Source organism: Mustela erminea, chromosome 5 (assembly GCF_009829155.1).
Source record: "Mustela erminea isolate mMusErm1 chromosome 5, mMusErm1.Pri, whole genome shotgun sequence".
Taxonomy (NCBI): domain Eukaryota; kingdom Metazoa; phylum Chordata; class Mammalia; order Carnivora; family Mustelidae; genus Mustela; species Mustela erminea.
The window spans coordinates 52,737,573-52,751,182 of NC_045618.1; the positions used below are offsets into that span (position 1 = coordinate 52,737,573).

Consider the following 13,610-nt stretch of genomic DNA (forward strand, 5'->3'; position numbering starts at 1 on the left):
TACAAAGAAGTATTCCAGAAAAAAATACATTCTTAAACTTACCATAAGATGCCAAAGGAAGAAAAGAACAGCAAAATAAAATTATAAACCAACCTAATTATAACAAATGCAAAAAATTCACACTTACAAACTCAAACCAATACTATATTTAAGCATTCCTACACCAAGTGGGTTTTATCCCAGGATAATCTGTCAAAAGATGGATCATTTTATAGAAATTATCAGTACTATATCAAGAGATTAAAGAAAAAAAATCTGTATTATTTTAATTTATGCAGAAAAAAATAATTTGACAGAATGTAAAGAAATTATTCAATTGACAGTTCTCCAAATTTGGCAATGGAGCTACTCTCTACTATTTACAGTCACTGCTTTTCGTTTATAATTGAGCAAAGCTGTGAATTCAACAATATAATTGAGTTTTCCTCTTATTTCAAACTTTTCATGATGAACTTCTAATTTCCACCCAGCACCTCTAATGGTATCACTAGAATCTTACATTCCATTTACCTCACTCATATCTAGGCTTATTTTCAGGAAAAGAAATTTTCTCTCTCTCACATGGCCCATGACTTCTGCTTCTGCCTAACATGGAGTAACACAGACTGGACTTACTCTCCCATCTGAGACAACTTAAAAACATGAAATAACCATTCTCAGAATCCTGGACTTCAGGCAGTGAAGGATACAGTAGTCCCTGGGACAGGAAACAAATAAATTGAGTCCTACAAGTGTCCAGGCTTTTTTGCTGTGAGAGATTCGAGGCTGCAGCACAGAGAAAAGAAACCCAGATAGAGTCGGATGAATTTCCTCAGTTGAAGAGATAAAGCTGAGAAACTGGTGTGCCCAAGGAAGCTAGCCTTCACATCACAGTCTCAAAGAGAAGAGACTTATAAACTCAGATAACTGTCATAATCTCTAATTTTCAAAATACCTACATTTGAAGAATCTAGATAAAAATGAAAATAGACTAAATTTAACAAAGATAGACCTGAAAACTTAAGACTTATTTTTTTTTAATTTTTTATTTTTTATAAACATATATTTTTATCCCCAGGGGTACAGGTCTGTGAATCACCAGGTTTACACACTTCACAGCACTATGACCCAGCAATTGCACTATTGGGTATTTACCCTAAAGATACAAACGTAGTGATCCAAAGGGGCACGTGCACCCGAATGTTTATAGCAGCAATGTCCACAATAGCCAAACTATGGAAAGAACCTAGATGTCCATCAACAGATGAATGGATCAAGAAGATGTGGCATATATACACAATGGAATACTATGCAGCCATCAAAAGAAATGAAATCTTGCCATTTGTGACAACATGGATGGAACTAGAGCGTATCATGCTTAGCGAAATAAGTCAAGCAGAGAAAGACAACTATCATATGATCTCCCTGATATGAGGAAGTGGTGATGCAACATGGGGGCTTAAGTGAGTAGGAGAAGAATCAATGAAACAAGATGGGATTAGGAGGGAGACAAACCATAAGTGACTCTTAATCTCACAAAACAAACTGAGGGTTGCTGGGGGGAGGAGGTTTGGGAAAACTTAAGATTTAATCACTCACTGAAAACAACTGCAATATCGAAATTATATAACACCAGCGTTTTATTCCTAGAAAGTCTGATTCTAGATATGTTGACACAAAATGAATAAAAATTTTAGAACTTCAGAAAGTTTTATTGGAACCCAAGTTAGGACTGTTGCCTGGGATACAAAATCTTCACAAAAAGAGTGCTCAGGAGAAGGAATGTTTTAATATGAAATTATACATGCTTTTTGTTACATAAGGAGTTAAAAATCTGCATACCTGGGTGGCTCATTCAGTTGAGGATCTGACTCTTGATTTTGGCTCAGGTCATAATTTCAGGATCATGAAATCTAGCCCCATTTGGGCTCCATGCTCAGAGGCAAATTGACTTCAGATTCTTTCTTTCCCTGTCTGCCCCAACCTTCCACCCTCCAAAGCTTGCAGGCTCCCATGCATGCACCATACCCATGTTCTGTCTAAAAATAAGTAACTCTTAAAAAAGAAGTCTTACAAATCATCATGAGAAATGACACTCCAGAAAAGTATATACTTTTTCTTATGCTTTTCATATGTGCAAGGCTTTGGAGGTATGGGATCAGAACTTAGGCAGATTTTTACTCTTAACTTTAGTTTGAAGTATTTATTTTAGTTTATCTGTTTTGAAACAGATGTACAAGGTATGCTGGGGCAGAAACTGAGTCTGTGCTCTCAGGTCTGGTTAAGCCATTCTGATCTTGGAAATGTTAAAGTATAGTTTACCTAGGAGCCCAGGAGCAGGCCCATGAACACTGAAGGTTGATTTCCTTTATTAAATATTCAAACCTATGGAGCCAACCAGACACCCCTGACAATTTAGCATTTAGAAATTACGTTAAAAGATTCTTTACAGGGGTGCCTGGGTGGCTCAGTGGGTTAAAGCTTCTGCCTTCTGCTCAGGTCATGATCCCAGGGTCCTGGGATCAAGCCCTGCATCAGGTTTTCTGCTCAGCAGGGAGCCTGCTTCCTCCTCTCTCTGCCTGCTTCTCTGCCTACTTGTGATCTCCATCTGTCAAATAAATAAATAAAATCTTTAAAAACAAACAAACAAAAAACAAAACAAAACAAAAGATTCTTTACAAAAAATAATTTGATTTAAAAGCTACTTAAATATCGATGTTAAAGAAAAACATTAATATCTCAGAAAATTAAAAAAGGAAGCAGCTGATTTCAATGACTGCATGTAGAGAAGAAATGTTTAAGAGGGCTTCAACTTCACAGCAAATTCTCAGTAACCAACTTTTCTGCCAATAAACAACACATTTTTTTTTTTAGATTTCTTTCCTTAACTTTATTGAGATATACTTCATACACAAAAATTTGAGCATATTTAATGCACACATCTTGATGAGTGTGGACAAGGGTGTATCCTGTGATACCATCCTCATGAGCAAAGTTATAAATACATCCATCACCTTCAAAAGATTTTGTGTGTTTCCTTGTTTTTATTGTTTGTTTGTTAGGCTTTGTTTTATTTCTGTGGTAAGAACACTCAGCATGAGATCTATCTTCTTAACAGGTTTTTTTTTTTAAAGATGTGGTATATATACACAATGGAATACTATGCAGCCATCAAAAGAAATGAAATCTTGCCATTTGCGACAACATGGATGGAACTAGAGCGTATCATGCTTAGCGAAATAAGTCAAGCAGAGAAAGACAACTATCATATGATCTCCCTGATATGAGGAAGTGGTGATGCAACATGGGGGCTTAAGTGGGTAGGAGAAGAATCAATGAAACAAGATGGAATTGGGAGGGAGACAAACCATAAGTGACTCTTAATCTCACAAAACAAACTGAGGGTTGCTGGGGGGAGGGGGTTTGGGAGAAGGGGGTGGGATTATGGACATTGGGGAGGGTATGTGCTTTGGTGAGTGCTGTGAAGTGTGTAAACCTGGTGATTCACAGACCTGTACCCCTGGGGATAAAAATATATGTTTATAAAAAATAAAAAATTAAAAAAAAATAAAAAAAAATAAACAACACATTTTATGAGGTTATAGTTTTTGATTTAATATATCCACATGATGTTTACCTGAGAATGCATCCCGGTGCATTAAGAGAGATTAATCACATAAGCAAATCCTTCTAACCAAGCCTTAATAGCAAATACTCCTGAAGATGGATAATGTCAACAATAATCCAGTGGTTCTCAGTCAGGATTGTGAATTCGAATTACCTGAAGCAGCTTAGTGTAAAAAACACATTTCTGGGATTCATTCCTAGAATACTAATTCAGCAAAGCAATGATGGATTCATGTTCTTTGCATTCAAAAAGCATCACAGGTGATTTTAATGTAGGCAGTCTTCAAGTTACACTTTGGAAAACACTATATTCTGAATTTTATTTACTTTATGTCGAAATAAGGTGAAGGTGAACTTCATAAACACTACCTCAAAATTCAAAAAAGTTCCTCTATTTAAAACCTGTGGTGCAAGGGGAGCCTGGGTGGCTAAGCCAGTACCCCTTGCTGAGCTCTATGCAGAGCGTGAAACGTACTTTAAAAAAAAGGAAAAAAATGGTGGAATTTAAGAAACAAAACAAGAGAGCAAACGGAGAAAAAAGAGAGAGAGGGATAAACCAAGAAACACTCTTTAACTGTAGAGAACAAACAGCTAGCAGAGACGAGGTGGTTGATGGGGATTAAGGAGGGCACTTGTGATGAGCACCAGGTGTTGAAGGGAAGCACTGAATCACTATATTGTACACCTGAAAATATTACACTGTAAACTAACTAGAATTCTCTTAAGATTTTATTTATTTGCTTTATTGCAAAAACATGTTACAGATTTTGGGAGCCAATGGTAGATCTAATTCTAGTTCTGTCACATACTAGAAATGTTAACTTGGGCTAGTGAATTCAACTTTCTGAGCCTTTGCCTCAGCAGTAGAACAGATCAAAATCAGGAGATATGACCTCACACTTTTTAGAATGGCTATTATAAAAAAAATAATGAGTGTTTGGGAGAGCGTGGAAAAACACAATACTTGAACGCTATTGATGAGAATTTTAATTAGTACAGCTACTAAGAAAATAGTATAGACGTTCTTCAAAAAGTTAAAAGTAAAACTACCATATGATCCAACAATCCCACTTCTGGAAAACATCCAAAGAAAACAAAATGAAATGAAATCAAGTTTGAACATATACTTGTGCTCTTATAACCATTATTGTAGTATTATTCATAATAGATAAAATATGGATATTAATTTTATTTATTTATTTATTTAATTTTTTAATTTCTTTTCAGCGTAACAGTATTGTTTTTGTACCGCACCCAGTGCTCCATGCAATCCGAGCCTTCTCTAATACCCACCACCTGGTTCCCCCAACCTTCCCCCACCCCACCTCTGCTTCAAAACCCTCAGATTGTTTTTCAGAGTTCATAGTCTCTCATGGTTCATCTCCCCCTCCAATTTCCCTCAACTCCCTTCTCCTCTCCTTCTCCCCTTGTCCTCCATGCTATTTGTTATGCTCCACAAATAAGTGAAACCATATGATAATTGACTCTCTCTGCTTGACTGATTTCACTCAGCATAATCTCTTCCAGTCCCATTCATGTTGCTACAAAAGTTGGGTATTCATCCTTTCTGATGGAGACATAATACTCCATAGTGTATATGGACCACATCTCCCTTATCCATTCGTTCCTTGAAGGGCATCTTGGTTCTTTCCACGGTTTGGCGACCAAAATCTGCAACATGTTTTTGCAATAAAGCAAAATAAACTTCTTTTCTATATTAATCAAAACTCAGAGTATATACCAATAAATCAGATATCTCTCAAAATATGTGTCTACCTACTTTCTTATTTATCCATCAATGTTTGATTCACCTTTGTTATATTTCATGCAGATATACATAGAAGCACAAGATATATGCACATACAAATACTGTGCATTTTAGATCTCTGTGTACAATAAAATCCTTAGGATCACTAGCTCTATAACCATTTAAACAAATACAAATACACATTGCTTAAATATTTTAAAAGAGCATAATTCCTAAGTCACTAAGCATTCTGAACTCTGTACTGTTTGTTCTTTTTAATAGAAACTATTGTGGAAACATTAGAAGGCATGAAAAATTTCATGTATATGTATGACATTGCAGAGATACTGTAGGGAACTGTGCTTGGCTGGACTCCAGAAGGTTCTCCTCTCAGTAATCGGATTCATTCTAGGAAGGTCATTTGACAATGCTATAAAATCCAGATAATGGATAGCAATGCAAAATAATTATTATCTATGAACATAACAATACGATTATGAAGGAACTTTTCCAAGAACTAAGGTAGACTTTGTGGAGCGAATAGTTTCAAGGTAGTTCCAGGAAATAACATCTGATAGGCCTTTTATAAAATTCTTCCCCTAGAGATGAGTAAAGGAAGTCCATTTGGTAAAGTTCACCCAAAAATATGAGTGTGTTCTTGAAAAGAAAGGAAGGAATCCAAATTTATTTGAGAACAGGTGGCGATTTTTTTTAACATTCAGGTACTTTAAAAGTTTAGTCTGAGATTCCTTAAAAAATTTTCAGCAAAACAATGGAAAGTTTCTAAATGCACATTCTTCTTGCCTCTGTGCAATAATCAGACAAAATCTAATGTGATCAGACTCATTCAATTATCTGAAAGAACTTTCTTAGAGATTCATTAGCTTCAAAATAAAGTCTACATTGTCTGTTACCTAGAGGACATATTTCTACATTTGCCACTGGATCACCATAGAGTTTTAAGCAATTTATTTCTCATCACATGGAATCCACTTTTCATCTTTAAAATAATGATCTTAGGGGCGCCTGGGTGGCTCAGTGGGTTAAAGCCTCTGCCTTTGGCTCAGGTCATGATCCCAGAGTCCTGGGATCGAGCCTCGCGTTGGGCTCTCTGCTCCGCAGGAAGCCTGCTTCCTCCCCTCTCTCTGTCTGCCTGCCTCTCTGCCTACTTGTGATTCCTCTCTCTCCGTCAAATAAATCAAATCTTAAAAAAAAAAAAAATAATGATCTTATATTTGAAAAATCTCTTTATTCTGTAAATATGTGAATCACTACAGTGAAATGTTTTTCATATGTTATTTGTGATTGAATAGGAACATGGGAGACATGGGAAAAGCAATATCTGCAATATTAATGTTCCTTATTAAATGTTATTAAAATAAATACGTTAATATGCAAATGTAAAAAAATATATTTTATTTATTTGAGGGGGTGAGAAAAGAGAGAGAGAGAGAGAGAGAAAATCACACAAGTAGGGGGACAGGCAGAGGGAGAAGGAGCAACAGTCCCCGCTGAGCTGGGGCTCCATCCAAGGACCCTGGGATCATGCTGAAGGCAGATGATTAAGCCACTGAGCCATCCAGGTGCCCTAAGTAACCAGAATTTAAATAAAAACTTAAAAAAAATACAATCTATAGTTCCCTGTGCACTGAACAAGGACAAAGTCCCTACAAAAGCACATAGTTTGGGGAAAACTGATGACTCTAGACAACTAAAATCCAGGGATTTCTGCATCTAAAGTGAGGGTGCAAGAGTCCACACTATCTTCATGGATCTGGTCAAAGCAAGATGAAAAGCAGGGCAGAGATTGCAGATAAGAGCCACTTGATTTAAATTAAAAAAAAAAAAAAGCCACTGGATAGATCTACAAAGTCATGAACACTTGTGGGATCTATTACCTATCAGTATTTACTAGAGGACTGGTTCTGTGCTAAGCATCCTACGTGTGTGTAGTAATAAGACAAAACACAAAATCCTTAGAAATCAGAGAAAAATTGAGTTAATAAGGGAAGTGTTTCCTAACCATGAGGACTGGATTAAATTTCCCTCTCCTGTACTCAAATATCATGTTTATCACTATCATAGACCTCACATGACAGCATATTTTGTGACCGTTTCCTTCTTTTTTTTCCACTACACTTGAAAATGTGTGATCTAATTTGAAATATAGTAGGTCCCTGAAATTAACTGAACAAATGCATAGTTATTAGACGTATCTTGATAAAAAATGGCTATCTCTATAATCTACAAAGTCAATAATCAATACACCAATAAAAACTAAGGAAATTAATCCTAAGGCAGAAAGATTTCCTTTTAACTTCTCTCTATACTTTTTTTTTTTTTTTTCCCATGTTACCACACAATGGAAGCACTGCAGAATCTGAAATGGCTATGATGGGATTCTCCTCCCTAAAGAATGCAGTCTCAATTGAAATGGAAGACACTAAAAACTAGCCCCTTCTCTGAGTCTTGTTCTCAGGAACTCTCTGGAAGCCCGCCATTTTGACATTTTAATTAGGATGACCTGTAAAACAGCACTCATCACCCCTCCCTGAAACAACGACTTATTTTCCCAGTCAGTTTTGGGACCAGACTGACCACAACTGCTGACTGACCCACACAACTCTGAAATCACCGCCCCATCCCCGACTGATGGTTGCCCAAGTTCGGGACAAATTTCCTGAATCCAAAGTTCTCATTCCCTATTTGCATATGCTGTGACATCACCACAATACAGTCCCCAACTATAGGGCCCGAGGAAGGAGAGCCATACCAGAAGCCTATCCGGAGAACACTCAAGATGGGCCATTATGTGGGGCCCATCAAGAAGGAGCCTTGCAGGAACATCACACAAAGAGGGGCACCGCAGGAGGACAACACCTGGGCATGATCTTCCACAAGGTGACCCGGCCAGAACGAAGACGCGATCCGGATCTTCAACACGACCAGGCACCGCCTCCACCCGGGCCTGCTGACGGCTCACCTACCTGATGGAGATCCAGCGTCCCCCACAAGTGGCCGGTGACATCTTCGGAATCCGCAACAGGAAGCAGGCCGTGCCTTGCAGGAGTCTCCGCTGGCAAGCACACCCACGTTTGTCAGGAAGGCCTCCCCGCCCTTCAGGGAGCTAGTAAGGCACACCTGAGGTCTCACACAGGCAGTCAGGCCTGGCCCCGGTGTGTGCTCCACCAGTGGCCGACCCTGCCCCGAGGCCTTCTGGACAAAACCAGCTGCCTCAGCCCGGTGGAGCAGGAGACACGCAAGCACCGAGGCCCAAAGGAAGGCACGCCAGCACTGCACCACCTCCCGAACGCTTTATTGGCGGCCCTCCCTGCAGCTCCCTCCGCCCTGGCCACGGACTCCCTGTTGCGCCCGCACCTGGCTAACCGCAGGCTCCAGCACAGCCTGGAGCCCTTGCATGTTCTTGCGGTGCAGACTGGGTGATGCTCTGGCAGACAGGTTTCTAGGACCCACTGCCTGCCTTAGCGCAACATTGACATTTGATGCTGTTTCTTCTGATGTTTATTTCAAGATTTCAGAGGCAACAGAAATGCCCTCCCAGCTGGGCCTTACTGGGCAGGAGGGAGGGGTCGGGGATTGAGATAATCAACACTTCTTTCCCCCTTTGTTCACAGGGAAACGCAAATGTCCCTGCAAAACTTTTAAATAAAGACATTAAGAGGAAAACATGAAACAGACTCCCATAGACATGATGTTCATTTATAATGGGATTTAACCTCTAAAGACACAATATGTTTTCTTCCTTTTTATTTCAATGTATTCTAGCATGTTTATAAATAAAACTTTTCACTTTCAGATTTTAACCCTGCTTTTGCTCTCTTCAAGAATATAAGAATAAAGTATCATCGTCCTAAAAACTATGTTGGTATCCACTCTTTTTTTTTTTTAATTTTATTTATTTATTTGAGAGATAGAGCATGAGAGGAAAGAAGGTCGAAGGGAGAAGCAGACACTCCACAGAGCTAGGAGCCTAATGTCAGATTTGATCCTGGGATTCCGGGATCATGACCTGAGCCGAAGGCAGTGGCTTAACCAACTGAGCCACCAATGCGCCTTCCACTCTTTGTTTTAATTGAAGTATGATTGACATACAATATTTTATTTAAATATGTATTAGATTGATTCAATATTTTTGTACTTTATCAAATGATCCCCTAGGAAGTCTAGTTATTATCAGCTTACAAAGTCATTACTATATTCTTGACTATATTCCCTATCCTGTACATCACATCCCTGAGACTTACTTATTTTATAACTGGTATTTTGTGTCTCTTAATACCCTTCACCTACTTTGCCCATCTCCACCCTCCTCACATCAGACAACCACCAGTTTTTTCTCTGTATCTGTAAGACTTTTTCTCTTCAGTTTTTTTCTTTTGTTTTTTTAGACTTTACATATAAGTAAAATCATACAGTATTTGCCTTTCTCCGTCTGACTTATTTCACTTACCATAATACCCTCTGGGTCCAGTCATTTTGTCTAAAGAGTAACAGTTCATTCTTTTTAAATGGCTGAATAATATCTATATCTATATCTAGCTAGAAAAGTTGGAAAGAACTCAAATACATGGAGGCTAAAGAGCATCCTACTAAAGAATGAATGAGTCAACCAGGAAATTAGAGAAGAATTTAAAAAATTCATGGAAACAAATGAAAATGAAACCACAACTATCCAAAATCTTTGGGATTCAGCAAAGACACACACACACACACACACACACACACACCATTTCTTTATCCATTCATTTCCCCTTGGACACAGGTTACTTCCATATATTGGCTATTGTAAATAATGCAGTAGTGAAAATAGAGTGGAGCTTTTAAGCTCTTTAGTTGTTCACAAAGAGGGGTATAATTCGTCATAAAATTTGACAAGTCCAAAGTCTGTAAAATCAAAACACAGTAGTATTGCAATAGCAAGCAAGAGGACTCTTGAGAAATTTATCCCACGGCAGTTTTAAATCTGTATTCTTTTAGTGTTTATGAAAATGTGTGAGATTACAGTCATATAAGAAGCCATAAGAACACAGGAGCATACCTCTTATTGAAAACATTGTCCAAAATTATTGGAAGTTTCATTCGGTTACTCAAGTAACCCAAACATTCCTCAATTATCTCCTCTTGTTTTACGTTTCAGAATCAACATACAAGAAAACGGATTAAATTCTTTGATGAGTAGTTTAGTTAATACAAAAGTTAACTCTTGTTTATGATTGTCCTTTTAGGATGCAAAGAAATTTAAAAACTTAGAATAAGATTTGACTCTGTTGTACTCAAACACACTTCTTAATAGGTCCACAAGGGACAGAATCAATTCAGTAAGATACAGAGTAAATGTGGTGTTTTTTAAAGTCTGTGGGTAAAACCTGATTAATTTCCTAATCCATATTAAGTAGCAACCAATAGCTTAATTTATACCATGAAATATTGAGCCATAAAATACAGATTTTTCTCATGTGGAAAATAACTTCTATAATTGAATTTCACTGGCATACATTAATTTTTTCAATAAAAAGATCAAGCATAATACCTAGTCTCAAGAAAAATGTGTTTTTTAAATCAATAGGATTTCATGTCTTTTTCCTCCTCACAGACTTTGAAAACCAGAGAAAGATTCATAGGGCATTTTATTCTCAGACTAGCTTCCTTCTGCTGAGTATCTCATGTCTTGAATGCCCATGAAGTGATGGCTCTTCCTATACTGACTTATGATTAGGAAATTAAAATGCATTTTGTATACTTACTTTAGGCAAAATAAACTAGTAAGAGAAATTCAGTTTAACAAAGAGAGAAAGAAAATTTCCAAGACCATTCCAAAGTGAATGTTTGGATTGAATGTGTATGAACATGTATGTCTGTTTACATTAAATTATATATATTATATAGTAACTACTATACCATTATACTAATATGATATTACAATGTCATTATATTATATAGATAAATTACACATAAAATATGATAAAATTATAATAATTATAATGTAATATAAATCTTACATTATAAGGTAGCAATACTATAATTATATGATAAAATTTTATTTAAAGTATAAATTTATGTAGAATAAAACTATATACATGATTTCTGTTGTAATCCACAACTATTTCTCTGTAATATAACACAATACAAATTATATCAATAAAACATCAGAATGAAATCTTTACACAGAATCCTATTAAAGAAAGGATATCCCCTGAATGAGTAAGAACACGTAGGTCCAAGGAAAGCTGGAATTCAGTGAGAAGTCATGTGTTGGTTACCCAGTTTCTTCATAGTGGTTTTCATCTTTTTATTTCTCATTGTGTAGATAAGGGGGGTGGTTCAAGAGTGAAGTAAAAGTGGGACGCCTGGGTGGCTCAGTTGGTTAAGCAGCTGCTTTAGGCTCAGGTCATGATCCCAGCGTCCTGGGATCGAGTCCCACATCGGGCTCCTTGCTCCGCAGGGAGCCTACTTCTCCCTCTGCCTCTGCCTTCCACTCTGTCTGCCTGTGCTCGCTCTCACTCTCTCTCTCTGACAAATAAATAAATAAAAATCTTTATTAAAAAAAAAAAAGTGAAGTAAAAGTGGTATAAAACACAGACAGGAGCTTGTCCACAGAGAACTGACTGAAAGGCCACATGTAAATGAAAATGCAGAGCCCAAAGAAGAGTGTGACTACCATGATTGTGCAAAACAAGTAGAGAGTGCTTTGTATACCCCACCAGCAGCACGCTGTTAGGCAGTGATGAGGATAACAGTGTAAGAGACCAAGAGGAACACAAAACAGTTCATGGATAGCAACCCACTGTCTGATATCATATGTATACCTAAGATATAGCTGTCTATGCAGGCAAGCTTGATCATGAGAGGAAGGTCACGGAAGAAGCTGTCCACCTCTTTGGGGCCATGGTAAGGTAAATTCACAGTAAAGGCTACTTGACTGATGGAGTGCACAAATCCAATGACCCATGAAACCAACACCAGCCCCATGCAAGTCTGCTGGCTCATCATGGTCATGTAATGCAAAGTTTTGCATATCTGTCATAGGCCATGGAAATCAGAAGTACTATGTCAGCCCCACTGACAAAGTGCAAGAAGAATTGAGCCATACATCCTCCAAAGGAGATGAGCTTTTGATCACTAAGAAAGTCCCTGATCATGTTGGGGGTGGCAAATGAGGCTAGCCGTATATCTAAGAAAGATAGATTTCCCAGCAGGAAGTGTATAGGAGAGGAGTGCAAGTGGGAGTCAGAAATTACAGTGACCACAATGATGAGGTTACCCAGCACAGTGACCACATAGATCCCAGAGAAAAATATAAAGAAAAAATTCTGGAGGTGTTGTGAAGTGCAGAGTCCATAAAACACAAATACTGACACAAGGAATAATTCTGCAGCTCCATTATCTCAAGTTTCAGATTGTGTCCTGAGTCTATATAAAGAAAAGAGGTGGACATGAAAGGGCCTGTCAACTGCCAGGCACATGAAAGTGATCACCTAAATTTCATCTGAATATAATTTTAATTTGTAAACCATATATAAAATACAATACAAAAATGATTAAAGCCAAGCCCAGCAACAGTTTGCTTGTGTCCCATGTTAAGGCTGCTTAAAATCTTGCTTTTTAAAATTTTTTACTATCTACTTTATTAAGATAAAATGTACCTACCTACCAAAATTCACCCATTTTAAGTGTAAAACCTAATGCTTTTTAAACAAATTTATGGAGTTATGCAGCCCGTCTCCACAATGCTTGCTTTGAAATCTTCACCCTCCAGACAGCGCAGTCTCCTTCACAGACTTCTGATAATAGTGGAACTATCTCCTCCTTCCATATTCATTTGTTCATTCACAAGCTCACTCATTCAGACCATGTCTATGAAACACTGACAGTTTTCCATTACCACTTAGTTCAGTTAATAAAGCCATCAGTACGAAAGGAAATAAATCAATTAACCTAAGGCTCATACAGCTCCCCCAATTCCACATTTTTATTATTGCTCTTGTCATCTCTATTGATCAGTTAGTTTTGGGATTAAAAAGCCAATGATCCAATTTATTTGTAGACTTCTTGTGTATAAACTACTTAAGAAAATATTTTAGAATGGCTTCAATGAAAGAAATATTTTCCAAAACCTTTCAACATGAGCCAGAGCATAAAACCTACCTAATAATTTGGGGGAGAGGGTAGCTTTCACAGTATACATGAGTACTGATAAGTTCAGCATTTGAGTATGAATGTAGTTCTGAACTTGCAG

The 13,610-nt window shown here is 37.5% G+C and overlaps 1 pseudogene; it reads right to left on the reverse strand.

Moving 5' to 3' along the window:
- Window positions 1-11,608: 11,608 nt before the first annotated feature.
- On the reverse strand, window positions 11,609-13,281 carry LOC116590104 (annotated as a pseudogene).
- Window positions 13,282-13,610: the final 329 nt, after the last annotated feature.